The sequence below is a fragment of the Salmo trutta genome, chromosome 27, assembly GCF_901001165.1.
Source record: "Salmo trutta chromosome 27, fSalTru1.1, whole genome shotgun sequence".
Taxonomy (NCBI): Eukaryota; Metazoa; Chordata; class Actinopteri; order Salmoniformes; family Salmonidae; genus Salmo; species Salmo trutta.
In genome coordinates, this window is record NC_042983.1 from 18,103,370 (window position 1) to 18,131,162 (window position 27,793).

Sequence of the window (27,793 nt, forward strand, 5' to 3'; positions counted from 1 at the left end):
CTATATTCTTATTTTCTTTACTGTTTTGGTAACATCATTTTTAATTTTAATCACTTAATAATTAATTAACAAAGTTATATCAGGTAAAACTAATTGATAGGTCTACCTTTACTTGTTACTTCTGTGAACTTTCATTATCCTATCTGCTCATGAAAATATATTTAAGATATGTGGGTTTTTGGTAATGGAATTTCAAGACACAAGGTAATGTTTCTTAAACTTACAGAAGGCAGAAACAAAAACTACAGTGCATTCGGAAAGTATTCAGACCACTTGACTTTTTCAACATTTTGTTACTTTACAGCTTTATTCTAAAATGTATTAAATAGTTTTTCCCCCCTCATCAATCTACACACCAGACCCCATAATGACAGAGAAAAAACAGGTTTTTAGATTATATAAATGTAAAAAAAAATGTTTTTAATCACATTTGCCTAAGTATTCAGTATTTTGTTGAAGCACCTTTGGCAGCGATTACAGCCTCAAGTCTTCTTGGGTATGACGCTACAAGCTTGGCACAACTGTATTTGGGGAGTTTCTCCCATTCTTCTCTGCAGATCCTCTCAAACGCTGTCAGGTTGGAAGTGGAGTGTCTCTGCACATCTATTTTCAGGTCTCTCCAGAGATGTTCGATCGGGTTCAAGTCCAGACTCTGGCTGAGCCACTCAAAGACATTCAGAGACTTGTCCCAAAGCCACTCCTGTGTTGTCTTGGCTGTGTGCTTTGGGTCCTTGTCCTGTTGGAAGGTGAACTTTCACCCCAGTCTGAGGTCCTGAGCGCTCTGGAACAGGTTTTCATCAAGGATCTCTCTGTACTTTGCTCCGTTCATCTTTCCCTCAATCCTGACTAGTCTCCCAGTCCCTGCCGCTGAAAAACATCCCCACAGTATGATGCTGCCACCACCATGCTTCAGCGTAGGGATGGTGCCAGGTTTCCTCAAGACGTAATTTATTTATTATATATTTTTTCCAGGCCAAAGAGTTAAATCTTGGTTTCATCAGACCAGAGAATATTGCTTCTCATGGTCTGAGAGTCTTTAGGTGCCTTTTGGAAAACTCCAAGCAGGCTGTTATGTGCCTTTTACTGAGTAGTGGCTTCCGTCTGGGCACTCTACCGTAAAGGCCTGATTGGTGGAGTGCTGCAGAGATGGTTGTCCTTCTGGAAGGTTCTCCCATCTCCAGAGAGGAACTCTGGAGCTCTGTCAGAGTGACTGTCGGGTTCTTGGTCACGACCCTGACCAAGGCCCTTCCTCATTTGCTCAGTTTGGCCAATTCCTTCAACCTCATGGCTTGGTTTTTGCTCTGACATGTACTGTCAACTGTGGGACCTAATATAGACGTGTGTGCTTTTTCAAATCATGTCAAATCAATTGAATTCACCACAGGTGGACTCCAATCAAGTTGTAGAAACATCTCAAGGATGTTCAATGGAAATAGGATGCACCTGAGCTCAATTTCGAGTCTCATAGCAAAGTGTCTGAATGCTTACAGATTGTAAATAAGGTAGTCCTGCTTTTAATTTTTAATAACATTTGCAAACATTTCTAACAACGTGTTTTTTGCTTTTCCATTATGGGGTATTGTGTGTAGATTGTTGAGGGGAAAAACGATTTAATCAATTTTAGAATAAGGCTGTAACGTAACAAAATGTGGAAAAAGGGAAGGGGTCTGAATACTTTCGGAATGCACTGTAAATATAAGTGTTGATATTAGTTTGCAGGGGTCTTTACTACAACTTTATTGTATTTTGATTAGGGATGTGAAACTTTTCAAATAATCAAGTTAATGGCATTAGTTCATCAGCATTAATCACAATTTTAGAATTTGCTCAAATTTGGCTCTTAATAAAGATTTTTCAATCTAAAAAGCAGTGCTTTGAGTTACAGGCAAACTATGCTTTGATTTTAAGGGACAGCAACACAAAATGATCTACATCACTCAGAATATTGTAATATCATTTTCACCATAAACAACACAAAAGTTACTGTAACATACAGCTATTAATGATCCCAAAGTTTAAGTAGGCCTACTCCCTCTTATCAATGTTCTTGAAGTTTAACACTTGCGCAGAGCACACACACACTCTGTCTCTCTCTGTCACTCTCTCTCTCTCTCTCTCACACACACACACACACACCTTTAAGTCCTGTTAAAGCTTTAGGCAATTAGTGTGACTATATGGAAAAATAACTGGCTCTATGGATACAAAGTAAACTTGTCCAACAATGTTACGAAAACACTGTAACCATCTGTACTGTTCAGATAACTTTACACACATAAGCCTACACAATCTCCCTCCCACACCCTCTTTCTCACTTACTCCCACTCTCACACTACTGACTATGATATTGATTACTGCATTGTTGGGAAAGAGCAAGCAAGAAAGGCATTTCACTGTTCTAGTGCACGTGACAAAAGAAAAACTTGAAACACATCCTCTCTCACACACACACACACACACACACACACACAATCACACACACCTCACTCTTGCATATGCAGCCTACCTTTGAAGCGTCTCTTTGTGGAGCCTATTCCTTTTCAGTTCTTCCTGTGCCATCCAAATGTGTGCATAGCGTAGTCAGTGGTCAAGTTATCAGGATGCTAGCTAGGTAGCATGACCAAGTTATCAGGATGCTAGCTAGGTAACATGACCAAGTTATCAGGATGCTAGCTAGGTAACATGACCAAGTTATCAGGATGCTAGCTAGGTAACATGACCAAGTTATCAGGATGCTAGCTAGATAACATGACCAAGTTATCAGGATGCCAGCTAGGTAACATGACCAAGTTATCAGGATGCCAGCTAGGTAACATGACCAAGTTATCAGGATGCCAGCTAGGTAACATGACCAAGTTATCAGGATGCCAGCTAGGTAACATGACCAAGTTATCAGGATGCCAGCTAGGTAACATGACCAAGTTATCAGGATGCCAGCTAGGTAACATGACCAAGTTATCAGGATGCTAGCTAGGTAACATGACCAAGTTATCAGGATGCCAGCTAGGTAACATGACCAACTAGCTAAACAATGTTGTGTGTAATCAAACCAAAACATAGCTGCTCATGAGTAGTTTAAAACGGCCTGTGACGTGCGCACGAATCCGCAGCAGAAAGAAAAACCATAGGTCCAGTAATATTGGGCATAATGATTTTGGCTAGAGGCACATGGTCTTCAGCTATGTAGAGGCTCAAACATTGACTGCAGCTGTATTCCATGTTGTATTCTGCCCTTAAAGGGGTCCGTGCGGTAAAGAAATAGAGACGCAATTAACGGCATCCAAAAATTTTAAACATGTCGCACATTAACACGTTATTAACGTGTTAACTTTGACAGCCCAAGTTTTGATGTATTTCTAATACCTTTTAATACTTTTTTCTGGTAGATGTTTTCTAAGACCCCTTTTCCATCCGTTTGGCCAGAAATCAAAGCCTTTGCTGATTCCAAATTTTTGGGATGGAATTTCCCCCAAAATATAGACTCAAAGCTTTCATTTGACACCCAATTTGACATGCTTTAACTCTACCTACATGTACATGTTACCTCAATTACCTCGACTAACCGGTGCCCCCGCACATTGACTCTGTACTGATACCCCCTGTATATAGCCTCACTATTGTTATTTTACTGCTTCTCTTTAATTATTTATTCTCTTTATTTTTACTTATCTATTTTTAACTTAACACTTATTTTTCTAATTGTTGGTTAAGGGCTTGTAAGTAAGCATTTCACTTTAAGGTTGTATTCGGCGCATGTGACAAATACAAATCCATTTGATTTAATTTGCTCATCTGAACTTCACATGTTGGTGCTCATGGGACCTTTTACATCTAAATGACTTGATCTAATAAACTCAGTCTGACTAGTAAGGTGCTTGTTGGTGATATTGGCCTGATAGAGCTGAGGAGAGCCTGTAGTGTTGACAGTTCATCCTCCCTGTCCTCCCATTGGTCCTTTGCTGCTATCTCTGTAATGTGTGTGTTTATACGCTACTGGGGTTCTCTAACAATGCACACAGTGCGTGCACTAATTCCCTGGATGTGTCTGGTTAGCGTAAAGGGAAATTCCACTCAAAAACAATCATATAATACATGTTATATACCGGGTGGTTCGAGCCCTTAATGCTGATTGGCTGAAAGCCGTGGTATATCAGACCGTATACCATGGGTATGACCAAAAAGGACTTTTTACTGTTCTTATTACATTGGTAACCAGTTTATAATAGCAATACGGCTAAGGGCTGGTTCCAGGCACTCCGCGTTGTGCCGCGCTTAAGAACAGCCCTTAGCCGTGGTATATTGGACATATACCACACACCTTCGTGCCTTACCTCTTAATTTCATCATTATGATGATGTGGTCAGTGACACTTTGCTTCTTGAAAGTCCAATATCTTGAAAACCTGACTGTTGACTTGCAAAACATTTTGGGACTCTATCGACAGTGGACTAATGAAAAATACAAAAATATTGTTTTTGAGTGGAGTTTCCCTTTAACAACTGTGGCCTATATGCTAAGAGCCTCTGCTCTGTCTAACTAGGGATGGGCATCACAATAATAATATAATGATATATATCCGGATAGTCGAAATACATGTGTTTTCGAAACTTCAATGGAGACTTGCTCGCGCGACACAAGAGTGTTTCAGCAGAAGAGTGGGGGAGGGGCGAGAGTGGAGTGACAGTCTATGTGTGTTGCACGTAGGGTTGCACATTTTGGGGAATATTCAGAGGTGGAAACTTTCCGTGGGAATTAATGGGAATATATGGGAATTAACAGGAATATATGGGAATTAACGGAAATATATGCAAACTTATATTCATACCATTTAAATGTAGATGTTTTTTGCATTGGATATATTTACCTTATCATATGGAGACAGAAACATAAACTTTTTACCTTGACATAATTGAAAATGATTCCAACCTTCCAATAGAAATAAAAAAACAATTTAGTTACGAATTTAACTTAAATTAAATGAGTTGACTCTTCACATGGGATGATTTCACTGAACAAAAGAAAGGCAATATTGAATGATACCCAATGATCCATCGCATCTCCCAAAAACATTTTCAATATACATCTGTAAAATGATAGTCTAGAAACTAAAGTTTTGGTTGTCTTCCTCTCAGGCTTCCATGTCTTCTCCCTGGACCTCCTCAATGTCCACCTCAATCATCAAATCAAATCAAATGTATATATATAGCCCTTCTTACATCAGCTGATATCTCAAAGTGCTGTACAGAAACCCAGCCTAAAACCCCAAACAGCAAGTAATGCAGGTGTAGAAGCACGGTGGCTAGGAAAAACTCCCTAGAAAGGTCAAAACCTAGGAAGAAACCTAGAGAGGAACCAGGCTATGAGGGGTGGCCAGTCCTCTTCTGGCTGTGCCGGGTGGAGATTATAACAGAACATGGCCAAGATGTTCAAATGTTCATAAATGACCAGCATGGTCAAATAATAATAATCACAGTAGTTGTCGAGGGTGCAACAGGTCAGCACCTCAAGAGTAAATGTCAGTTGGCTTTTCATAGCCGATCATTGAGAGTATATCTTTCGCTCCTGCTGTCTCTAGAGAGTTGAAAACAGCAGGTCTGGGACAGGTAGCACATCCGGTGAACAGGTCAGGGTTCCATAGCCGCAGGCAGAACAGTTGAAACTGGAGCAGCAGCACGGCCAGGTGGACTGGGGACAGCAAGGATTCATCATACCAGGTAGTCCTGAGGCATGATCCTAGGGCTCAGGTCCTCCGAGAGAGAGAAAGAAAGAAAGAGAGAAAGAGAGATTTAGAGAGAGCATACTTAAATTCACACAGGAGACCGGATAAGACAGGAGAAATACTCCAGATATAATAGACTGACCCTAGCCCCCCGACACAAACTACTGCAACATAAATACTGGAGGCTGAGACAGGAGGGGTCAGGAGACACTGACACTTACCACCTCTCCCAAAATACATCATCCAGGAGGATCCTCTTGATGGGGCTGTCCATATCAGCAGACTGTGATATGGCCATTTCTTGGAGAGACTCCTTCCCCTCCAGGAGACTCAAACATGATGACAACACCACCCCAACGGGTGTTGTAGGGCAGGTTCAATGTGGTGCTCTTATTCTTCTCACTTTGCTTGGTGAGGTAGATTGCTGCTATAACTGGATGACCCTTCACATACCTAACCATTTCCTTGGCTCTCTTGTAGAGTGTATCCATTGTTTTCAGTGCCATGATGTCCTTGAGGAGCAGATTCAATGCATGAGCAGCACAGCCAATGGGTGTGATGTGAGGGTAGGACTTCTCCACTTTAGACCAAGCAGCCTTCATGTTCGCAGCATTGTCTGTTACCAGTGCAAATACCTTCTGTGGTCCAAGGTTATTGATGACTGCCTTCAGCTCATCTGCAATGTAGAGACCGGTGTGTCTGCTGTCCCTTGTGTCTATGCTCTTGTAGAATACTGGTTGAGGGGTGGAGATGATGTAGTTAATTATTCCTTGCCCATGAACATTTGACCACCCATCAGAGATGATTGCAATACAGTCTGCTTTCTCAATGATTTTCTTGACCTTCACATGAACAGTGTTGAACTCTGCATCCAGCAAATGATGCAGAGTTCTTTTCCAATACACATTGCCTGTGAGCATCAGAGGTGAACCAGTTGCATACACAGCTTGAGCAAGACATTCATCAGCATTTCTCTGACTACATTCCTCCATCGAGTCAAAACAACTTCTGATTCCAGGAGGACCGTGAGCTGTTGCTATCGATAAGGTGTCTGATTCATCATTTTCACCTCAAATAGAAGTAGAGGGATTTTTGTCAAGGGTTGCTTGTTGTGAGCGCTGAGGGAACGTTGTGCACTTGGCCAGATGATTCTGCATCTTTGTTGCATTCTTCACATATGATTTGGCACAGTATTTTCAAATGTACACAGCTTTTCATTCTACATTAGCTTCAGTGAAATGTCTCCACACATCAGATAGTGCCTGTGGCATTTTCCTGTAAAGATTAGATTTTTCTTTTTTTACCTAAATACAATTCCATGTACAGATAAATAGTTAAGCAGTTAGATTAAACAACTAATTTGTCAGATAAATGTTTTAAAATGAAACATGTATGGAAACAGGTGAATTAACACTCCTCAGTTAGCAGACTCAAGCAAGCTAAAACCCACATGGTAGCAAAAACAAACTAGCAGAAGTTGTTAACAAGTGAGAAATGATTTAAACACACTTTGCTGTAGGCTACTATTTACTAGTTAACAAAAAAGTATGTATGTCATATAAAATATATTCACCCCACCCAGTATTGTAATCAAAACTTACCAGAAAGCATGTAGTCCTTGGCACAGACAGTGTAGTAGTGTGGGCTCAATAGCGTCTCATTAGTGTGCAAGATCAAGAGAATCAGCTGTACATGTGATGGAAGAATGCACTGCGGATGCAGAGGGTTGCAATTCCATTGAATGGGGGATAGTTTAACCAAAATATGCCATAAGACCTAGAATTGCCTTGTGTATCCCACAAAAAAGGTTCACTGTTATAAGCTAACATTTTTGTAAGCAAAATTCTCGAGCTTAACTTCCCATGGAAAATTTCCAGAAATTTCCCAGAAAGTTTCCGACCCTTTTCAACCCTAGTTGCACAGAGGGAGAGAGGGAGAGAGGGAGAGAGGGAGAGAGGGAGAGAGGGAGAAAGAGAGAGAGAGAGAGGCCAAATAGACTCGTGCTAGCTAGACAAAGTTGTTGCTGCCATAGATAACTATCATACCATCTGGTAGTGCCTGTCTTGACTGCATCAAATCGTTATAAAGCAGCTAGCTGCAGTAGCCACCTAAGTTAGCTAGCCAAAGTATCAAGGCTAATTGAGACAATTTTTGCTGCGCTCACTGTCCAATGTCTACAACAACTCCATTCATATGAAACAACAGCCTACCTGTTGGTTGATCATTGTAGCGTACAACTTTATGTTGCATAGCTTAGAAACACATGGAGCCTCTGACTGTAGGGCTGCTTTGATTGTGCGACAATAACAACAAGCTAGGTGTGTGAAACCTACAGTATGTAGCCTACTGGCACACTTATAAAAACTGTCGTTTTATTAAACATTATAATGTAATGGACTATCCTTGTAGGCTATGTAGCGGTGTCACATAGATCATTACATTTTAGACAAAGCCTTTTCAACAACAACAAAAAAAGAGGCCTATTTTTGTCTAACGTCCGTTCAGATATTTGAATATTCAAATAACAGTGCCCATTCATGGCTAATCTCCTAGCATCCCTATCCAGATGAATTCATAGGATCCTCCCTCTCCATGTTTACACTCATACACTACACTATCTCGCTTCATGTTTGGCCTCAGGCTGTGTATGTCTTGTTTATGTGTCTGTGTGTGCTTTCTTAGGATGCTGTTTGACTGTATGTGTGTGTTTGTCCCAGAGGATGTGTGTGTGTTTGTCCTCAAGGGGCGGCGGTGTGTTAAGAGAATACGCGGTGACAGCTTGCCATTTATTTTATCATCATTGATCATCAGTTGAAAAGAGGCACAAAAGCTTTATAACAACATTGATGGTATCAATTAATCAAAGTTATTGTGCTCTGTCAATCATAGACCTCCGCAGTCCCATGGGCTGTCAGGTTTATCCTGGGTTCATTGTTTTGTGTGTGTGTGTGTGTGTATTTCCGGTTGGCTGGTGTTTTTAGGGGAGTGGAGTGGATTAGTATTGTTTAAAGCAGATGGGCAGTAATTTCATTAGCCACCAGGGCGCTAGCTGCTAACTCATCCACAGCCACAGCGATAGGCCGGGCTGCTGCCACATCAGGGTAAAGCCAGGCGAGGAAGGGGGGGTTGAACTACTTCCAATTTGTCCCCATCTAGTTCTAATCCTGAGGAGGAGCCAGTAGAAGAGATGGGGTGCACAGAGACATATTAATAACTTATTAATAACTTTTCACTCTCCTTTGTTTCACGCTCCTCTAAATTTCTCCCTTCATTATGACAGTCCCCTACTCCCTGCGGGGGGTGGTTGCCTTGGTTTTGTCAGGCGAGGCGTGTGTTTGTTTCAAGCTGCCATTACGTTCTCTGAGAGATGCCCAAATCACACTGCTCTCTCTCTCCTCTTCCTCCTTGCTCTCCTCCTCTCTCTCTTCTCTCTCCTCCTCTCCCTTCTCTCTCTCATCGCTCTCCTCCTCCTCTCCCTTCTCTTTCTCCTCGCTCTCCTCCTCTCTCTCTTCTCTCTCCTCCTCTCCCTTCTCTCTCTCATCGCTCTCCTCCTCCTCTCCCTTCTCTTTCTCCTCGCTCTCCTCCTCTCTCTCTTCTCTCTCCTCCTCCTCTCTCTTATCTCTCCTCCTCCTCTCTCTCTTCTCTCGCCTCTCATCGCTCTCCTCCTCCTCTCGCCTCTCTTCTCTCTCATCCTCCTCTCCCTCCTCACTCTCTTCTCTCTCCTCCTCTCACTCCTCTCTCTCTTCTCTCTCCTCCTCTCTCTCCACTCTTTCTTCTCTCTCCTCCTCACTCTCCACTCTCTCTTCTCTCTCCTCCTCCACTGTCTCCTCCTCCTGTCTCTTCTCTCTCCTCCTCTCTCTTCTCTCTCCTCCTCCTCTCTCTCTTCTCTCGCCTCTCATCGCTCTCCTCCTCCTCTCCCTCCTCACTCTCTTCTCTCTCCTCCTCTCCTCTCTTCTCTCTCCTCCTCACTCTCCACTCTCTCTTCTCTCTCCTCCTCTCTCTTCTCTCTCCTCCTCCTCTCTCTTCTCTCTCCTCCTCCTCTCTCTCTTCTCTCGCCTCTCATCGCTCTCCTCCTCTACCTCCTCTCCCTCCTCACTCTCTCTCCTCCTCTCACTCCTCTCTCTCTTCTCTCTCCTCCTCCTCTCACTCCTCTCTCTCTTCTCTCTCCTCCTCTCTCTCCACTCTTTCTTCTCTCTCCTCCTCACTCTCCACTCTCTCTTCTCTCTCCACTCTCTCTTCTCTCTCCTCCTCCACTCTCTCCTCCTCCTGTCTATTCTCTATTCCTCCTCCTCCTGTCTATTCTCTATTCCTCCTCCTCCTGTCTATTCTCTATTCCTCCTCCTCCTGTCTCTTCTCTCTCCACACCCGATACATTTGCAGCATGGCCAAAGCCTGTCGTTTTCTGTATTTCTGTATTTTGTGTTTTTCCCATGGACAGAAAATGGTCCCTTTATCTTCCAAAAGGTCACCGTTACATAAGAGAGAATAAAAGATGGAAGAAAGACAGAGAATCAATAAAAAATAGGGCCAGAGCCCTTCAGTAGTAAATCCCAGAAGTCTGTTAGTAATGACTGCTCTTAACATTCCTCCTCCTGTGAAGAAGAGGACTAGCAGTAAGTGAGCAAGTGTGTGAAGGGGCCAGTCGGCTGCCATGGTTGTCCTAACAGAATCCATCAGAATTGACATGTCATAAAAGCATCATAACAGAACATCAGCCAATTAGATGTGCAAGTTTGTCATAGGGGTGGGGCTAGCTGCGGCGATGTGACTGAAATATAAACAAGGCGGGCGTCCGCTAACTGCAGGGTGAAGATACGCAGCCATCAATTCTTGATAAATGTGGCCAGTCAGGAGACTCTGATTGATCACAATAGGAGCATCAACCCCCCCCCCCCACCCCCCCGAGCGCAGTGGCCAGCGTGGTGTAAGAACCGCTGTGAGGAGGGGAGGGTGCTTTCATGTGGCCGGGAGAGAGAGGGAGAGAGAGGGAGAGAGATGGGGGAGAGAGGGGTAGAGAGAGAGAAAAGGAGAAAGAGAGGGATTGAACGATATTTTGTGTTTTCGGTAGAAATGAAGGGGGGGCTCTTCCCTTGAGCTTTTAAACACTAGAGCAGGCTTCTATTTCTGGAGAAATGGGAGTTAGGGAGGGAGGAGGGAGGGAGGAGGGGAGGGAGGAGGGGAGGGGAAGAGAGATGCAGCCTTTTTTATTGCGCCCATTATACTGTATGTCATCACTCCAGACGAATCATGTCCTGGAAATTGAGCCTGAGGAAGACTGCTGAGCCTTGCTCTTTCTCTCCTGGCTCATTCTACTGCTCCCTTCCACCTCTCCCCCTCCCTCCCTCTTTTTCTGTATCTTCTGCCTCTCTCTATCTTTCCCTCGATCCCTCTGCCTATCTCAGTACCATCTCTAATTTTCTCTCCTTCTATATCTGTGTCTTTCTCTGCACTAATTTCTCTCCTTTTTCTCCCTTTTTTCTCTAAAATCACTCTCTTCTTTTTCTCTCTCTGTCTGGGATTTCATTATCAAATAGAAAGAAAGGGACATGTGCCCACCGCTCCATTTTGCAGGACTGTTTGCTCTCAGATGTGGAAGTGGATTTTCAATTAAATTGTCTATCATTAGGGCTGCAGCAGCAGCAGGCGGGCGGCGTGTGGCGTGATGCTGCTGCAGTTCCAGGGCCATCGGAAGGATCACCAACCTCTACACACAGATGCTTTGATGATGGCCCCTTTACCTCTACATTCTAACCCTCCTTCCCCTCTTCCATCAGAGACACAGTCTATCTGTCAGTCAGCCCTCTCCTTCTGAGTAAAACACTGGTCTGGAGTCAGTCTGTCTCCATGTGAAGCCCACAGTTAAAGTAGCTTGTCACGGTCACAAGGTGCTCCTTGATTCTACTGTACTGTAGCTGCCTGCTGCCACGTGAACCAAGGACCTCATGTTCTGTAACTGCATTGCTGTGATGGCATTGAGAGCATCCCATCTCCACATGACAGGTGTTCACAAGATGTGTGGAGCAATCGCTGCATAAGGTGAATAGCAGTTAGTGCTGGAAAGAGAAATCAGCAGCGTGGCGGCAGCCTGGAAGCAGCAGTAATATCAAGTGGATGGGAGATGTGATAGGAAGTGGTGGAGGAGATGAGGCTGACACACAGGGGAAATGGGCATTGAATGGTTGAATCCTTTATGTATTGTGGACAGTTATCTTAACACAACAGCACAATAAGTCAGGTCTGTGTGAATGAGTTTGAGGAGTAGGGGACAGACAGCAGACAGATTACACAGACACACACTCTATCCTCTAGGGTCGGCAAATACCACAGCATTTTCTGATTCTGTAGTGCAGCATTTTCATACATATTTGATCTTCTCCTGGCTGTGATTACCAATCACAGTGTTGTCAATCTCCATCACCCGGCAGTCAGTAGGTGTGTGTGTGTGTGTGTGTGTGTGTGTGTGTGTGTGTGTGTGTGTGTGTGTGTGTGTGTGTGTGTGTGTGTGTGTGTGTGTGTGTGTGTGTGTGTGTGTGTGTGTGTGTGTGTGGGCAGGAGGGGGCGGCTATATTAGATTTGGCAGAGGCAGCACAATTTGTGTGACATGTTGAAGGAGAAGATTAGAGGGAGAAATAGAAAATGTATTCAGCGTTACACTCTCATCGTGCAGCTGTAGCAATTGATTTTTTTGTAAGTGTACGTTGAAGCGCCCAGAGAGGGCTGATAGTGGAGGGGGAGGTGTGGAGGAGTACCATTATCAGGGCCCAGACTCCATTCACACATGTAGAAATTCCCTATGAAAAGCGGATAAACAGCATTAATCCATTTTTGCGGACGAAAGCTTGTCTAAAGTAATTTCATTCGGAAGCGGATGCGTATGAATTTCTTCACTGCTCTGGCCCATTGTACTGTGGTCCCTGGGCCAGCCTAATCCTGGCCTCTGGTTAAGATTACCCACACCGGGTCCCATATCTCCACTCACAAACCCCCGGCACATTTTATCATACTCACACACATTGGGATATCCTCCTGGTCTGGATATGAAGGGCAGTGATTTAGGAGTCCACCAGGCTAGCCGAAATCATGTCTGTTTAAAGATGGACTGGATTGGGGGATAAGGTGATGTGATATGAGTAGTATTTAAACCACATCCCCCCAGTTATACAATATTACCTTATCTTCCAAACCCTACAGGATAATACTTCCATATCTACTGTTGTCATGAAGAGCCTGAAGTAACTACAAAATGGATCATGACATTCACTCACATGCTCTGACAGATCCCCTTTATAGTAATCGACTGGTGTGAACTTCAAATGAAAACACTAGTCAGTGTCATCCAATTAATACTGTCCTTTGGCAATGAATGGTTTCTTAATGGCTAGTACATTTTCTTCCTTTTGCATGTACTTTCATATGAAATGATTAGTGACGCATGGACGTGTGATGCCGGGGGGAACATCAATCAAACCTGAGAGAATGGAGAGCTAATGACACTTGTCTTTTGAGATGGGGGAACAGTCAGGGATCCAAGATTCACATTTTTGTTCCCTTTGTTCTCTCATTATGTGGCAGGACTTGTCTCCCGACAGATACAGTACTGAGTTTCACAAGTACACAAACTGGCTCCCTCTCTCTCACCACTTCCTCATTCCTCTGGTAAAGAGCCTAGTAGTGGATAGAGATCCAGACTATTGGACGGTTTCTCAGGCAGCCATCCAGTTAACAGTTAACAGTTAACAGCAGGCAGGCTGGCAACACAAACACAATCCCCCTGCTCCTGTGATTCTACAGCTACAATTACACTATTGGTCGGGTTCATTACGTGTGTGTGTGTGTGTGTGTTGTAATGTTGCTTACGTAATGGCTGTTTTTTGTTTTTACGAGCCCCCTGCTCCATGTTTAAGGTCCCTCTGACATCAACGTGGGGAGAGAGCAGCTAGCTCCTGGGGGGGGGGGGCTCTGAAACACTATGGCCCAAATATCACACAGAGTCTGGGAGAAGTAGACTCCTCATCTTTCCCTGGTCTGATGGGCTCTTCAAATTCAAACCAGCTCTCATCATTTTCTACATTTCCTTTCAGTGTTGAGGAATGTTCTCATCCAGACCTTTTCCCTTTACCTAGGGAACAGGTCTTGGCAGAGGAACAGGACCGGTTGTAGTTCAGTACGAGGTGCTGCTGTTAGTAAACAGAACAGTCTTCAGAACCGTAAGGAGCTGGTCTCTCTGACTTGCACGGTCTGTAAGCGGGGTGTACAATTTCACCATCCCTCAAACTTCCCAAGGCTTTGGTTTAACATTCCCGAAATACCATCCAGGCATTCCATCTTTGGCTGCCAAGCTGAGGAGTGGCTTCCTGCTCCGCCTCTGAGGTCTGAGGAGTGATCTGTGTGGCATTCCCGTGTGGAATGGGCTGGATCTGATCTGTTGGGGAGATGGTGCTCCTCTCTCCATCTGCATGCAGTGTTCACATTCTGGCCCATAGGAACCTTGTGCTGAATGATTCCACCCCCCTTTACCCCTCTTAGGGAGAGCTGTATATACAGTTGATGTCGGAAGTTTACATACACTTAGGTTGGAGTCATTAAAACTAATTTTTCAACCACTCCACAAATATCTTGTTAACAAACTATAGTTTTGGCAAGTCGGTTAAGAGATCTACTTTGTGCATGACACAAGTCATCTTTCCAACAATTGTTTACAGACAGATTATTTCACTTATAATTCACTGTATCACAATTCCAGTTGGTCAGAAGTTTACATACACTAAGTTGACTGTGCCTATAAACAGCTTGGAAAATTCCAGAAAATGATGTCATGGCTTTAGAAGCTTCTGATAGGCTAATTGACATAATTTGAGTCAATTGGAGGTGTACCTGTGGATGTATTTCAAGGCCTATGTTCAAACTCAGTGCCTCTTTGCTTGACATCATGGAAAAATCAAAGTAAATTAGCCAAGACCTCAGAAAAATAATTGTAGACCTCCACAAGTCTGGTTCATCCTTGGGAGCAATTTCCAAATGCCTGAAGGTACCACGTTCATCTGTACAAACAATAGTATGCAAGTATAATCACCATGGGACCACGCAGCCATCATACCTCTCAGGAAGGAGACGTCTCCTAGAAATGAACGTACTTTGGTGCGAAAAGTGCAAATCAATCCCAGAACAACAGCAAAGGACCTTGTGAAGATGCTGGAGGAAACAGGTACAAAAGTATCTATACCCACAGTAAAACGAGTCTTATATCGACATAACCTGAAAGGCTGCTCAGCAATGAAGAAGCCACTGCTCCAAAACCGCCATAAAAAAAGCCAGGCTACGGTTAAACAACTGCACATGGGGACAAAGATCGTACTTTTTGGAGAAATGTCCTCTGGTCAGATTAAACAAAAATAGAACGGTTTGGCCATAATGACCATCGTTATGTTTGGAGGAAAAAGGGGGAGGCTTGCAAGCCGAAGAACACCATCCCAACCGTGAAGCACGGGGGTGGCAGTATCATGTTGTGGGGGTGCTTTGCTGCAGGAGGGGCTGGTGCACTTCACAAAATAGATGGCATCATCAGGAAGGAAAATTATGTGGATATATTGAAGCAACATCTCAAGGCATCAGTCAGGAAGTTAGAGCTTGGTCGCAAATGGATCTTCCAAATGGACAATGACCCCAAGCATATTTCCAAAGTTGTGGCAAAATGGCTTAAGGATAACAAAGTCATGGTATTGGAGTGGCCATCACAAAGCCCTGACTTCAACCCTATAGAAAATGTGTGGGCAGAACTGAAAAAGTTTGTGCGAGAAAGGAGGCCTACAAACCTGACTCAGTTACGCCAGCTCTGTCAGGAGGAATGGGCCAAAATACACCCAACTTATTGTGGGAAGCTTGTGGAAGGCTACCCGACACGTTTGACCCAAGTTAAACAATTTAAAGTCAATGCTACCAAATACTAATTGAGTATATATAAACTTCTGACCCATGGGAATGTGATGAAAGAAATAAAAGCTGAAATAAATAATTCTCTCTACTATTATTCTGACATTTCACATTCTTAAAATAAAGTGGTGATCCTAACTGACCTAAGACATGGAATTTTTACAAATATGTTTTATTTTATTTTACTAGGCAAGTCAGTTAAGAACAAATTCTTATTTTCAATGACGGCTTAGGAACAGTGGGTTAACTGCCTTGTTCAGAACGACAGATTTTTACCTTGTCAGCTCAGGTATTTGATCTTGCAACCTTTCGGTTACTGGTCCAACGCTCTAACCACTAGGCTACCTGCCACCCCATTAAATGTCAGGATTGTGAAAAAGTGAGTTTAATGTATTTGGCTAAGGTGTATGTAAACTTCTGACTTCAACGGTATCTATCAGACTGATACACAGCCCTTTCTGAAAGGGCATCAGTGCAATATGCAAATTCACATGTTCGTAGCCCCTCCCCCTCATCCCTCCCCCAACCTTATCTTAGGTGTCAGTGAACCATAACAGACATAATCATAATCATAGCGGCCATTGTGTTACCAGCATATTATCAGACATAAATCAGTTTATGGATTAATAGAATGTAGCTCCCCATTTAAATAGCACTCCCCCTCCTTCCCATTCCTCCTGCAGTGAAATGAGCTCCCTGTTCTGCTCTGTTCTGCCCATTTCCAGCTCACTCAGGTGTGGCTCCACCTTAGCACTCTGTTAATTAGGACGTAATGGCTCCATATCTGCTCCCAGGCCAAATGAATTGAATCAGTTCCACTCTGTGATTAAGGCTGTGGAGACGCTGGCTCGGGCTCTGGGCGTCTGTCTGCAGTAATTGTGTTCTCTCTGATCTGGGAGGATGTGCTGTTGTGGCTGAGCTGGCCAGGGTTGGAGAGAGGATGTGCTGTTGTGGCTGAGCTGGCCACGGTTAGAGAGAGGCTGTGCTGTTGTGGCTGAGCTGGCCAGGGTTGGAGAGAGGCTGTGCTGTTGTGGCTGGGCTGGTAAGGGTTGGAGAGAGGCTGTGCTGTTGTGGCTGAGCTGGCCAGGGTTGGAGAGAGGCTGTGCTGTTGTGGCTGAGCTGGCCACGGTTGGAGAGAGGCTGTGCTGTTGTGGCTGAGCTGGCCAGGGTTGGAGAGAAGCTGTGCTGTTGTGGCTGAGCTGGCCACGGTTGGAGAGGGCTGTGCTGTTGTGGCTGAGCTGGCCACGGTTGGAGAGAGGCTGTGCTGTTGTGGCTGAGCTGGCCAGGGTTGGAGAGAGGCTGTGCTGTTGTGGCTGAGCTGGCCACGTTTGGAGAGAAGCTGTGCTGTTGTGGCTGAGCTGGCCACGGTTGGAGAGAGGCTGTGCTGTTGTGGCTGAGCTGGCCAGGGTTGGAGAGAGGCTGTGCTGTTGTGGCTGAGCTGGCCACGGTTGGAGAGAGGCTGTGCTGTTGTGGCTGAGCTGGCCACGTTTGGAGAGAAGCTGTGCTGTTGTGGCTGAGCTGACCAGGGTTGGAGAGAGACTGTGCTGTTGTGGCTGAGCTGGCCAGGGTTGGAGAGAAGCTGTGCTGTTGTGGCTGAGCTGGCCAGGGTTGGAGAGAGGCTGTGCTGTTGTGGCTGGGCTGGTAAGGGTTAGAGAGAGGCTGTGCTGTTGTGGCTGAGCTGGCCAGGGTTGGAGAGAAGCTGTGCTGTTGTGGCTGAGCTGACCAGGGTTGGAGAGAGGCTGTGCTGTTGTGGCTGAGCTGGCCAGGGTTGGAGAGAAGCTGTGCTGTTGTGGCTGAGCTGGCCAGGGTTGGAGAGAGGCTGTGCTGTTGTGGCTGGGCTGGTAAGGGTTGGAGAGAGGCTGTGCTGTTGTGGCAGAGCTGGCCAGGGTTGGAGAGAGGCTGTGCTGTTGTGGCTGGGCTGGTAAGGGTTGGAGAGAGGCTGTGCTGTTGTGGCTGAGCTGGCCAGGGTTGGAGAGAGGCTGTGCTGTTGTGGCTGGGCTGGTAAGGGTTGGAGAGAGGCTGTGCTGTTGTGGCTGAGCTGGCCAGGGTTGGAGAGAGGCTGTGCTGTTGTGGCTGGACTGGTAAGGGTTGGAGAGAGGCTGTGCTGTTGTGGCTGGGCTGGTAAGGGTTGGAGAGAGGCTATGCTGTTGTGGCTGGACTGGTAAGGGTTGGAGAGAGGCTGTGCTGTTGTGGCTGGGCTGGTAAGGGTTGGAGAGAGGCTGTGCTGTTGTGGCTGGGCTGTTGCTATGGCTGTGCTGTGCTGGCCAGGTTACTTAATTGATTGGTAATTGGATGCAATACAATAAAAGGGAATTTGCTCAAATAATAAAAGTAATTGAAAATAATTCATATTAAGACCCCCCTCGTCTGAGCCACAATAGTGTTTATGTCATAGTGTGAGGATATTCATGCTAAAAAACACTAACTGATTATGGCAGCTCTGCCTGAACTCAACCATAAACAGCGATCAGAGGCCCAGGGTATGGTTTAGACCGGTGGTACTGGGACCCCTGGGGGTACTTGAGAAGACTCATGAGACCATAGGCTTACTGGTAAAATGCCCATGAGGGGGTACTCCAGGCAGAAAATAATTCAGATGGTGGTACAGTAACTGAAAAAAGTTGGCACAGGTTTAGACAAGGCTTTTGTATAAAAGCACAAAAAGGCACCTGACATCTCTACCTCAACTTCTTTATTGATGTAGTATCTGCATAAGTAAGAACAAAGGAGCAAGACAATGCGATAGCTTACAACCAGCATTAATTAAGCGTTTCTGTAGCTAAGAGCCATAGATAACGAACTGAAAGGAGTTTGTGGGGATTGGTTTGACGGTCTTCTCTCTCTCTGTCTCTGTCTCTCCCCCCTCTCTGTCTCCCCCCCCTCTAAGCACAGTCCTTGAGGCCCTTTGTAAATACAGATCAGTTAAATCAGAGTCACTGATAAAACGGATCTGCTCCACAAAGGACACCATGAGTGATGGTAATTGTCTTTCTCAGATGACATTTCTTTCCCCAGCACCCCCCTCTCTCTCCACTCAGCCCAGCACACATCCACTGTTACGTGTGCTTGGTTGGCTGTTATTCTTGTGTTATTTATTAAGATAAGATAGGCTGTTATTTTCTGGAAGTTCCAGCAGTGTTTTTGTATACCCTGACTGCTTGTCATATTTAGTTTTTCCTATGTTGGCTCTGACTCGGGGAAAGAGCCCTCACTTTCTGCCAGATGCAGTACTGCGCCAAGGACGGCCGTGGCAGGCAACAGTGACAAAACACCCCCGGTGCTGTAGCCTGCAGATTTCTCAGTCCCCTATAAAAAGGGGAGGAGGAGAGGAGAGGTGAGGAGGGTGAGTCAGCCACATGCTCTGGCACTGACTCCAGTCTCTACTCTCTATCACTACTCTCAGTATGGATGTATGTGTGTGTGTGTGTGTAAGTACTTTTTCCTTTGTAATAAGAAATTGTTAAGAAATGCTTTCAAAATAAATGTAAAAGAAACAGAGCAGAGTGATACAGAGTGGGGGGAGATGGTGAAACAGAGAGAGAGGAAGAAAGAGAGGGATACAAGATAGGCCGAGGAGGGAGAAGAGCGAGAGGGAGAGATGAATAACTGTGTGACAGGTACAATGAAAAAGCAGCGGAGGCTCTTTGGAGCGGTGTGGTAGGAGAGGCGTGTGTGCGGTGTGGCGCAGCCCTGCGTTTGGGTCATACATCACACTAATACAGCAGGAGCACACAGCCCAGCACAGTGCTATGCAGAGTAGGCAGCAGACAGGCAGGGGGGAGAATAATGTGCTGCGTTTGCACCCGCTCAATCTGATTGAAACACACAGCGCAGAGGCTACATTTACTCACCCCCCACACGCACACTTTATGAATCCCCTCAACCTCACTTTTATATTCTCCCTAAAAAACAATAAACAGCCTCAAGGGCTTTTCATCATAGGGAGAGAAGATTGTTTCTGCTAGTTACTCTACGTGTTGCTGTGCAGCACCGCTGTAGCCTACCACTACTCAAGGCCACACAATTTAAACTAGTATGGTTTACAGAATAATGATCAAGGCAGGCAATTAAAGAATCCTCATGTGGCCATTATGAATACACTTGGCATGTTGTTTTGCTTCTGTCTTTTTTATTTTGAGCTTCAAGTCAGTGTGGAGATCATGCCGTGTTGATTAAAGAGAGAGACAGAAAGAGAGGGAGACCCATTTCAAAGGTTCCTTATATTTGTCATGCCAAATTAGCCCCTCAATAAATCCCTTTTTGGTTCTTAGTATTTTCTATATGAGCTTTGGCAGGCGTTGGTATAATGGATATCATTTGGTGCTTTTCTGGGGAAGGAGCAGAGTTTGAAGGGGGTGAGAGCAGCCCCCCAGAATCAGTATTGTAGATGATGGTCCTATAAATGTTTTAGCTCTCTTCAATGTGCGCCATAATATAACCTTTCATTTCAGCACGCCTTGCTTTTTTCACATCCAGAGTGATTCCCTTTGATCACTGGAACGCAACTCAAAGTATTTGCGAATGACATTCTCTCTCTCTCTTTCTCTCTCTCTTTCTGTCTCTCTCTCTCTCTCGCTCACTCTCTGTTTCTCTCTCTCCGTCTGCCTCTCTCCCTCCCTCTCGCTCTCTCCGTCTGCTGTGATGCAATGTGGCTAACTAGTGAGTGCATTAAAACAGAGCTTTATAACGGTGTGATGATATCACTCCTCAGTAATAGAGGGTTTTGTGACAACCATGATGTGTGATCTTATAGCCCTGACATGCCAAACACTCCGCTGAACTAGGCAGATGATATTCCACATGCCAATCACATACTGAAGCAGCCCAGCTCTGATGAATGATATGTATTCATGTTACATGTAAATCTGGTTGAGTGCAGCGCTCTAATTGCCTGATGGTCACAGAGACCAGAGACAGACAGATAGCCACCTGGATGACAGTTATATTAGCATGTAGCTTCTGCCAGTTCCCATCTCTCAGCACCTCTCACCCCTTCAGTGAGGTGTCATCATGACCTCAAGAGGTGATTAAGGAGAAGGGCCAGCCATCCACTGACACCTACAAAGAGACCTATAAAGGTGATGATGAGGAGCATTTAAATACCACCCGCTCACTCGCTGCTCTTCTATCTCCCTAGGCGTTAAGGGCCGCATGCTTCAGTTCGGAAGAGTTTGTGTATATATTATGATGACATTTTGTGACGTTTTTGTTCGTTTGGAGTTCAGGCACACCAGTTTTTTCCTCAAGGGCCAGCCAAAGTTCGGAAGCCAAAGTCTACGACCCTTCGTCCACTGGTGAACTGTAGGGGTGATGCGAGTTTCTGCTTCTTGACGATTCAGCCCAATTCAACATGGCGAACGACAACTTCAAGCATCCATTGACCGAGGAGGTACAAAAGTACAGTACCTGCACATCTACGATTCTATCCATGCATTATATAAAGACCATCATGTAAAGGCCAATTCATGGAGGGAGATTGCGGAGACGCTGGGGTCCGACCCAACCACCGAAAAGGGGGGTAGGGTTCACGACAAGTTCGTCAAGGCAAAGATAACAAGCAAGGGTTGCAGTGGAGCTGTTATTCCAGAAATGTGGCTGCTGGCTTGTTCAGCACGTGAAACATGAGAACACTGAAAGCAACATGCTGTCTTCACCAAAGGATGGGGTATGTTGTTTGATTTTTGATTTGTATTCGTCGAGAAGCCATGTTTTGTTAACAATAGCTAGCCAGCTAGCGCTAGCTACTTGGCTGGCTAGTGACTAGCTAGCCTAGCAGCATACTCATGCAGGGAAAGCAAGCCAACCAGACTAAAGATCTTTACAACTTTTGATCAGACATAAGCTTCCCACATTGGTAACACCAAAGTCAAAGTTTGGTAGCATGATCCAGCTAGTCAAAATGTTGCAAACATTCGAGCAGAGTTGAGTAGCTAGGCCAGGCCTACTCATCTCTGATCAAATGTTTGCAACATTATATAGTCTATTGTAATCTATGTTAATTATATTTGATGTTCATTAATGTTTTGGATATGTGTACTAAATAGCCCTCTACTTTTTTTTCCAAGGCACAAACACCAGTGAATGGAGACAGCACCTGGTTTTGTTCTCTGCGTCCCAGCACTGCTTGTTCACCAGCCTCAAGCACTACCTCTGCCCCAGTACTGACTGGTGATTGGCCCCCAGCCCATCTCCTACACTGAGCTGCAGTGCAGAATTGGAAACAATCTCCATGCAGGACCTGGGAAGCTCTATCCTGGGCACACCTCCAAGACCTACTCCACTGGCTAGCTCCTCACCAATTCTACAGAGCAGCAGCAGAAGAAGCAGAGGTGTCAGAAGAAGGGAGAAAAGAGCTGCAGACTCAGCCCTTGACACATCATTCGCAAAGGCATTTAAGATGATTGAAGACCGATCTCAAGATCAGGAGAACATCATGCACCGAGCCACCAGCTTGTCCCAGAGGTAAATAAATAAAAATAATTTCAGACTCTCCTCCTTTAGTCTGATCCCCTTTTCTCTCTCCTGATGTCCTTTTTCTTCCTCTCCTCACCATGCACACTGCTCTCCAGACACTCCTAATTTCCCCCCTCTTCTCATCCTCTCCACCGGGTCCTGGCACCTATAGCTGATTTCATGGATGAACTCTTGCCAAAACTCAGGGAGGAATTCGATGACCAGCTGCATGAGTTTGTGCATGACTTCAAGAAGAGGACATGGACTGAACGACTGGGACTAGAACTTGTTGTGTTGTTTTGATCAGACATCTCAGGAGTCAGACCCTAGACACGGTCATTATATTCAATAGACCCTTTTGTTATTTACATGTCCGTTCATAACAGACGCTGTTTTTCTTGTACTATTGTTCCGAAATATTTATATTGCTCATAAATATTTGTGTCTACGCTCTTGACACTTTATATTTGACCCTTTTGTTGTCTACATGTCTGTTCTCAGCAGACACGTTTGTATTGTGGTTTACTTTCAGAAGCAAGAATAAAGGTTTTTTTTTGTGCTGAAAAAAGCTCTGTTGGCGTTTGTTCAAGGTGTTTCAATGCATTCTATTAGATCAAGTGCTGACAACGTACAGAAGAGCTGTGTGCTGCAGACTTTACAGGCTTTCTTCTACTTGTGTAGTTCAATTCAATCTAAATTACTGCACACAGACGTACCATAATCAGGTTTCATTTAATTAATTAACAAGATTAAAACTACTGGTTCAGTGCACACAATGAACTGAGTCTGTGCGTCCAAGAATCCTCGTCCTTGCAGCCATGATGCCGAATGCATTCTCTGACTCCGACAACAAGAGTGGTAGTACCAGGTACGCTCAGGTTTATTGGCATGGACACCTGTGAAGGAGAGGTAACGAGAATATACAGTACCAGTCAATAGTTTGGACACACCTACTCATTCAAGGGTTTTTCTTTATTTTTACTTTTTTCTACATTGTAGAATAATAGTGAAGATGTCAAAACTATGAAATAACACATATGGAATCATGTAGTAACCAAAAAAGAGTGTGCAAATCTGTCAAGGCAAAGGGTGTCTACTTTGAAGAATCTCAAATATAAAATATGTTTTGATTTGTTTAACACTTTTTTGGTTACTACATGACTCCATATGTGTTATTTCATCGTTTTGATGTCTTCACTATTATTCTAAAATCTAGAAAATAGTAAAAATAAAGAACCCCTTGAATGAGTAGGTGTGCCCAAACTTTTGACTGGTACTGTATTTTATATATATATATATATATATTATTTGGAAAACAAAAAACACCATACCATTTTCCAGGAACCATATTCCAAAAGCCTTGCTAAAATGGCACTTCTCGTATAGAGGTGCATACATCAGAAAAAGTCTAATTGATTCCAACATTCTATTATCAACATACCTTGATAAGGGCGCACAATGTTCTCATATAGGAGGAGAACTGCATCTCCCTTGAAAACTTGAGGACTTGGAGTTGTGGTATCTGGCAGGACAGCTTGTGGTGGTAAATCGAGGGTCTTCTGTAGCAGTTTGGACCAGCAGTTTGGACCAGATCACGTGTCATCCCAGAATAAAAGTGTACTCTCTTGAAACACTCCACCATAGCTCTCTCGGCCGTATGCCCCTACATCCACTATTGTGAACCTGTAGTGGGCATCTTCTCTGTCTCCATATCTCGCCTGTTATATATGTTGCTAGGTACATCGATGCTAGTAGATCCCGAGCAATTTGCACAAATACAATTTTCTCACCAGTCAAGTGTCTTCTTCTTCTATGATATAATCACGGTCCGCAAACAAACGTTAAAGGTGCATGCTGCCACCTACTGTGCTGGAGTGTGTGGTCAATCACGGTTTACAACATTAGCTCCACATTTCTAAATCCTCCTACCTAACTAAGTACTTCTGAGAAAATGAAAAAGAGCCCTACTCACTTCTAATCCAGTCAAGTGTCTCTCTGTGTATACTATTTTATTCTCCCACTCGTCTCTTCCTTGTTTGGATGTCGTCACTTCCTTGTTTCGGTGTCGTCACTTCCTTGTTTCGGTGTCATCACTTCCTTGTTTGGCCGTAGATGGAAATTACCAGCTCATCACCCTCTACTGTCTCGGGTTAATATTGCCGCTTTCTCCTTTTTTTCCCCATTTTCAAGCGAATGTATTTTTATGGAGCATGCGAGCACACTCATTCGGTTCGCCTAGCCGAAGACAGCCGAACTGAAGCATGCTGACACCTTTAGCCTGCTAAATAGAGTCATCTCAACTCCAATGGCCCATCTCAGCCTCTGTTCAGTACAGGGAATAGGATTTCCTGGTGTAAGGGTGTGCCCAGTGGGGAGTTAGGGGGTGTTCTGTTAGGATATGTTCAGAGAGAGGTACAGTAGGTCAGAGTATGGAGGTGGGTCAGCAGTAGGAGAACTATCTACAGAGCTCCCCTGGGTCCTACTGCCTCTCCTTTGATGTGGGTAGGTCACTGCAGGCCTGGAGTGCGTTCTTTAGAGTTCAGGGTTTGGGGGTGGGATCTCAGGCGGGGAGTTGAGGGGTTGCGGGGAGAGGGGTCATGGCGGTTCCCCTGGGTACGGCACTAGGCCTTTTGGGGGACTGCTTCTGTGCTTCATTTTGTAGGGCAGCTATAATTGCTCCATAGAGATGGAGAATAGTCAGCAGCATCAAAAAATGCCTTTTAAAGGGCTCTGTGCCCTAAAGGAAGGAGTGTAGGATGGGAGGAGAGAGGGAGCGGGGAAATAGTTATTCATCTTGTTTTAATAACATATTTATCTGTGAGGGAAATAACTTCAGACGTCTTACTTAACCATCTGTCTGGATGGAGTCATCTCTGTCCCTTTCTCTTCTGCCCTTTCTCCCTCCCTCGCTCCTTTCCCTAAATCTCTGTTCTTTCCATTTGTGTCCAGGGTCTTGTTTTGAAAAACATGAGGCAGTGCTGCGAGGGGGCGAGGCCCGTCTCCCCGGCTCCCCAGGGCCAGAGCTCAGGTTCTATTTCAACATAGGAAGAAGATATCCAAAGGCCAGTCAGTCAGTCAGTCAGTCAGTCAGTCAGTCAGTCAACAGAGTTAAAAGCAGACCGTTTAAGGTGATTCACTGTAATGGCCGTGTCCTGTGCTGCGCTGGGTGAGGAGAATGCAGTAGTTCTGGAGGCAGAGGAGGGTTTCTGTGTGTGCGTTTAGAGGATAGCCCATTTATTATAGCTATATCCACAACATGGTCTCTGTGACAAGGAGATGGCAGTGATGGCTCACACTACAGGAGCACAGTTACAGATACTCTGTGGAGCTGATGGCATTACCCTCTGTGTGTGTGTGTGTGTGTGTGTGTGTGTGTGTGTGTGTGTGTGTGTGTCTGGGTGGCCTGATAAATATGGCTCCGTGATTGACTCGGGTGTCTTGACCGTCACTCTTCTGTTTGTCTTGATTCAGCAGCCGCGGGCCTTTAGCTGAAACGCTGGGACAGCTGCATTCTGTGAGTGTGTGTGTTTGCGTGTGCGTACATACGTGTGTGCGTGCGTGTGTCTTCCAGGGCAGACGGGTCAGTGTTGGAGTGATGGCTGTGCTCTTGGTGGCTGACCTTGCTTCCTCCTCTCTCTCTCTCTCTCTCTCTCCCAGCCGTCATCTCTCCCCCCAGCTACCCCAGCCCTTCACCTGTCGCGTCCCTCCACCTCCCTCTGCCCAACACACTTAATTCACCCTCTACAGGACAGAGTCAGATCACGTGTCATCCCAGAATAACTTGTTTTAGCTTACCATATGACTATGTTTAACAGTCATACAGTGTGGTAATTAAGCTATGTAACATCACTTCCTGACAGTGTAATAGGACCTCACAGAGCTCATGGCTGAGTAGCCAATAGAGATGGCCCTTCTCCATAAACAATGGCTGCTATTCCCTGGGGGTGGGACCTGGGTGATGACCCATGGGGATCCCCTGACTGGAGCTGCCATGTACCCTTGACATCCCCCTGACTTCCTCCTAAAATCCCTCTGGCTCGCTGTCGTCCTCCATCCTGACTAGAGCTGGAACGATAAACAGAACATTTTCGACACCGACCGTATCGACACTGATCAAAGGCATTTTGCTGATATAAATGTTTTATTATTTCACCTTTATTTAACCAGGTAAGCCAGTTGAGAAAAAGTTCTCATTTACAACTGTGACCTGGCCAACATAAAGCAAAGCAGTGTGACAAAAACAACAACACAGAGTTACACATAGGATAAGAAACGTACAGTCAATAATACAATACAAAAATCTATGTACAGTGTGTGCAAATGTGGTAAGGTTAGGGAAGTAAGGCAATAAATAGGCCATAGTGGTAAAATAATTACAATTTAGCATTAACACAGGAGTCATAGATGTGCAGATGGTGATGTGCAAGTAGAGATACTGGGGTGCAAAAGAGCAACAAAAAAACAAAACAATATGGGGATGAGGGATATCTTTCATTACAATTATGTTTGCTAATATGGGTTATTGTTAATGGGAAAATGTATGGCAACATCCATCAAACTAGTAGGAGTAGTTTAAAGGATCATTTTAAAAGATATCAACTGAGGTGCACGTCAATGTTATAAACATATTGTTTTATTTATCATTATCGAATCAATTCAGGCAATTTATCGCTATATGTCCATATCGTCCAGCTGTAATCCTGGAAGCAGACAGCATCTCTCAGACACCCTCAGACACAGGAATGCAAATAGGGGATCTGTTGAGATAATCTTGACTGCTCTTATAAACAGCCACGGCCCTTCAGTGTGGAAGTCAACCCACCAGGAGAGGGCTGGCCGAAGGGCCATGTGTATCTGGGTTGGCTTTCCTTTAAACTTGGAAATTGCAGTATCCCCCAGTATCAGGGCACTGATTTCCTCTTTTTCTCCTGAAGGTACTACTTTCAGAGGTACTACTTTCAGAGGTACTACTTTCAGAGGTACTACTTTCAGAGGTACTACTTTCAGAGGGTCTCAAACGGAGTGCAGGGGAAGGGGATGATCTCCTCTCTCTGTTCTTTATGCAGCCTGCATGCCTTTAAGTACCTTTAACCTTTTCCTTTCATTCTCCCTAGCTCCCTCTTCGGCTCTCTCGCTTTCTGTCACGTTTTAAAACTAATTCAGTAATGGATGGAGAGAAAAGTATTCCACGGGTTCACTGCTTCCATTTCAAAACAAATCTATTAAAGTCCGAGAAGAATGCGTTTGAAGTAGGGCATACCTCCCTTAACATCACTGAAAGGCCATTTGTAATTTACTTACTGTAAAAACCCTATTCCATTAGCTACCACCAAGTGTGTTCTGTCATGACAAACTATACACACCTGACCTTATGATTCACTTCCTATGAAGAAATATGATTTTACGCATTTTAAAATCCATTTGTTGGCCCAAGAAGCAGAACGTTTTGTGTTGTTGTCCCATTAAGAATGTTTTAAGAAAAGCTAAGTACATCATACTGCAGTTTTGCTATCACTTTGAGTTTCCGCTAAGTACCGTGAAACATTGTGTAGAGATCTTTCATTTTCAATGGAGTGAATGGGACAGAATTGTGACTCAGTGTCCTTGGATTCAGTATTAAAGAATGGAGGATTTGTATGTGATTATATCAGATGTTCCCACTTTCTGTGAGTGGAGAGAAAGTCCAGTCTT

At 44.6% G+C, this 27,793-nt stretch overlaps 1 protein-coding gene and 1 long non-coding RNA gene across 2 annotated transcripts in view; one reads left to right on the forward strand and one right to left on the reverse strand.

Moving 5' to 3' along the window:
* LOC115164498 (tetratricopeptide repeat protein 28) overlaps nt 1–27,793 on the forward strand; it is a 342,021-nt gene that overhangs the window by 171,037 nt on the left and 143,191 nt on the right. The gene's annotated exons all lie outside the window — the stretch shown is intronic.
* LOC115164500 (uncharacterized) lies at nt 22,816–23,922 on the reverse strand. The gene is made up of 2 exons (XR_003869935.1): nt 23,544–23,922; nt 22,816–22,998 (listed from the first exon to the last, which is right to left on the reverse strand). It is a non-coding gene; the product is annotated as an uncharacterized LOC115164500 (long non-coding RNA).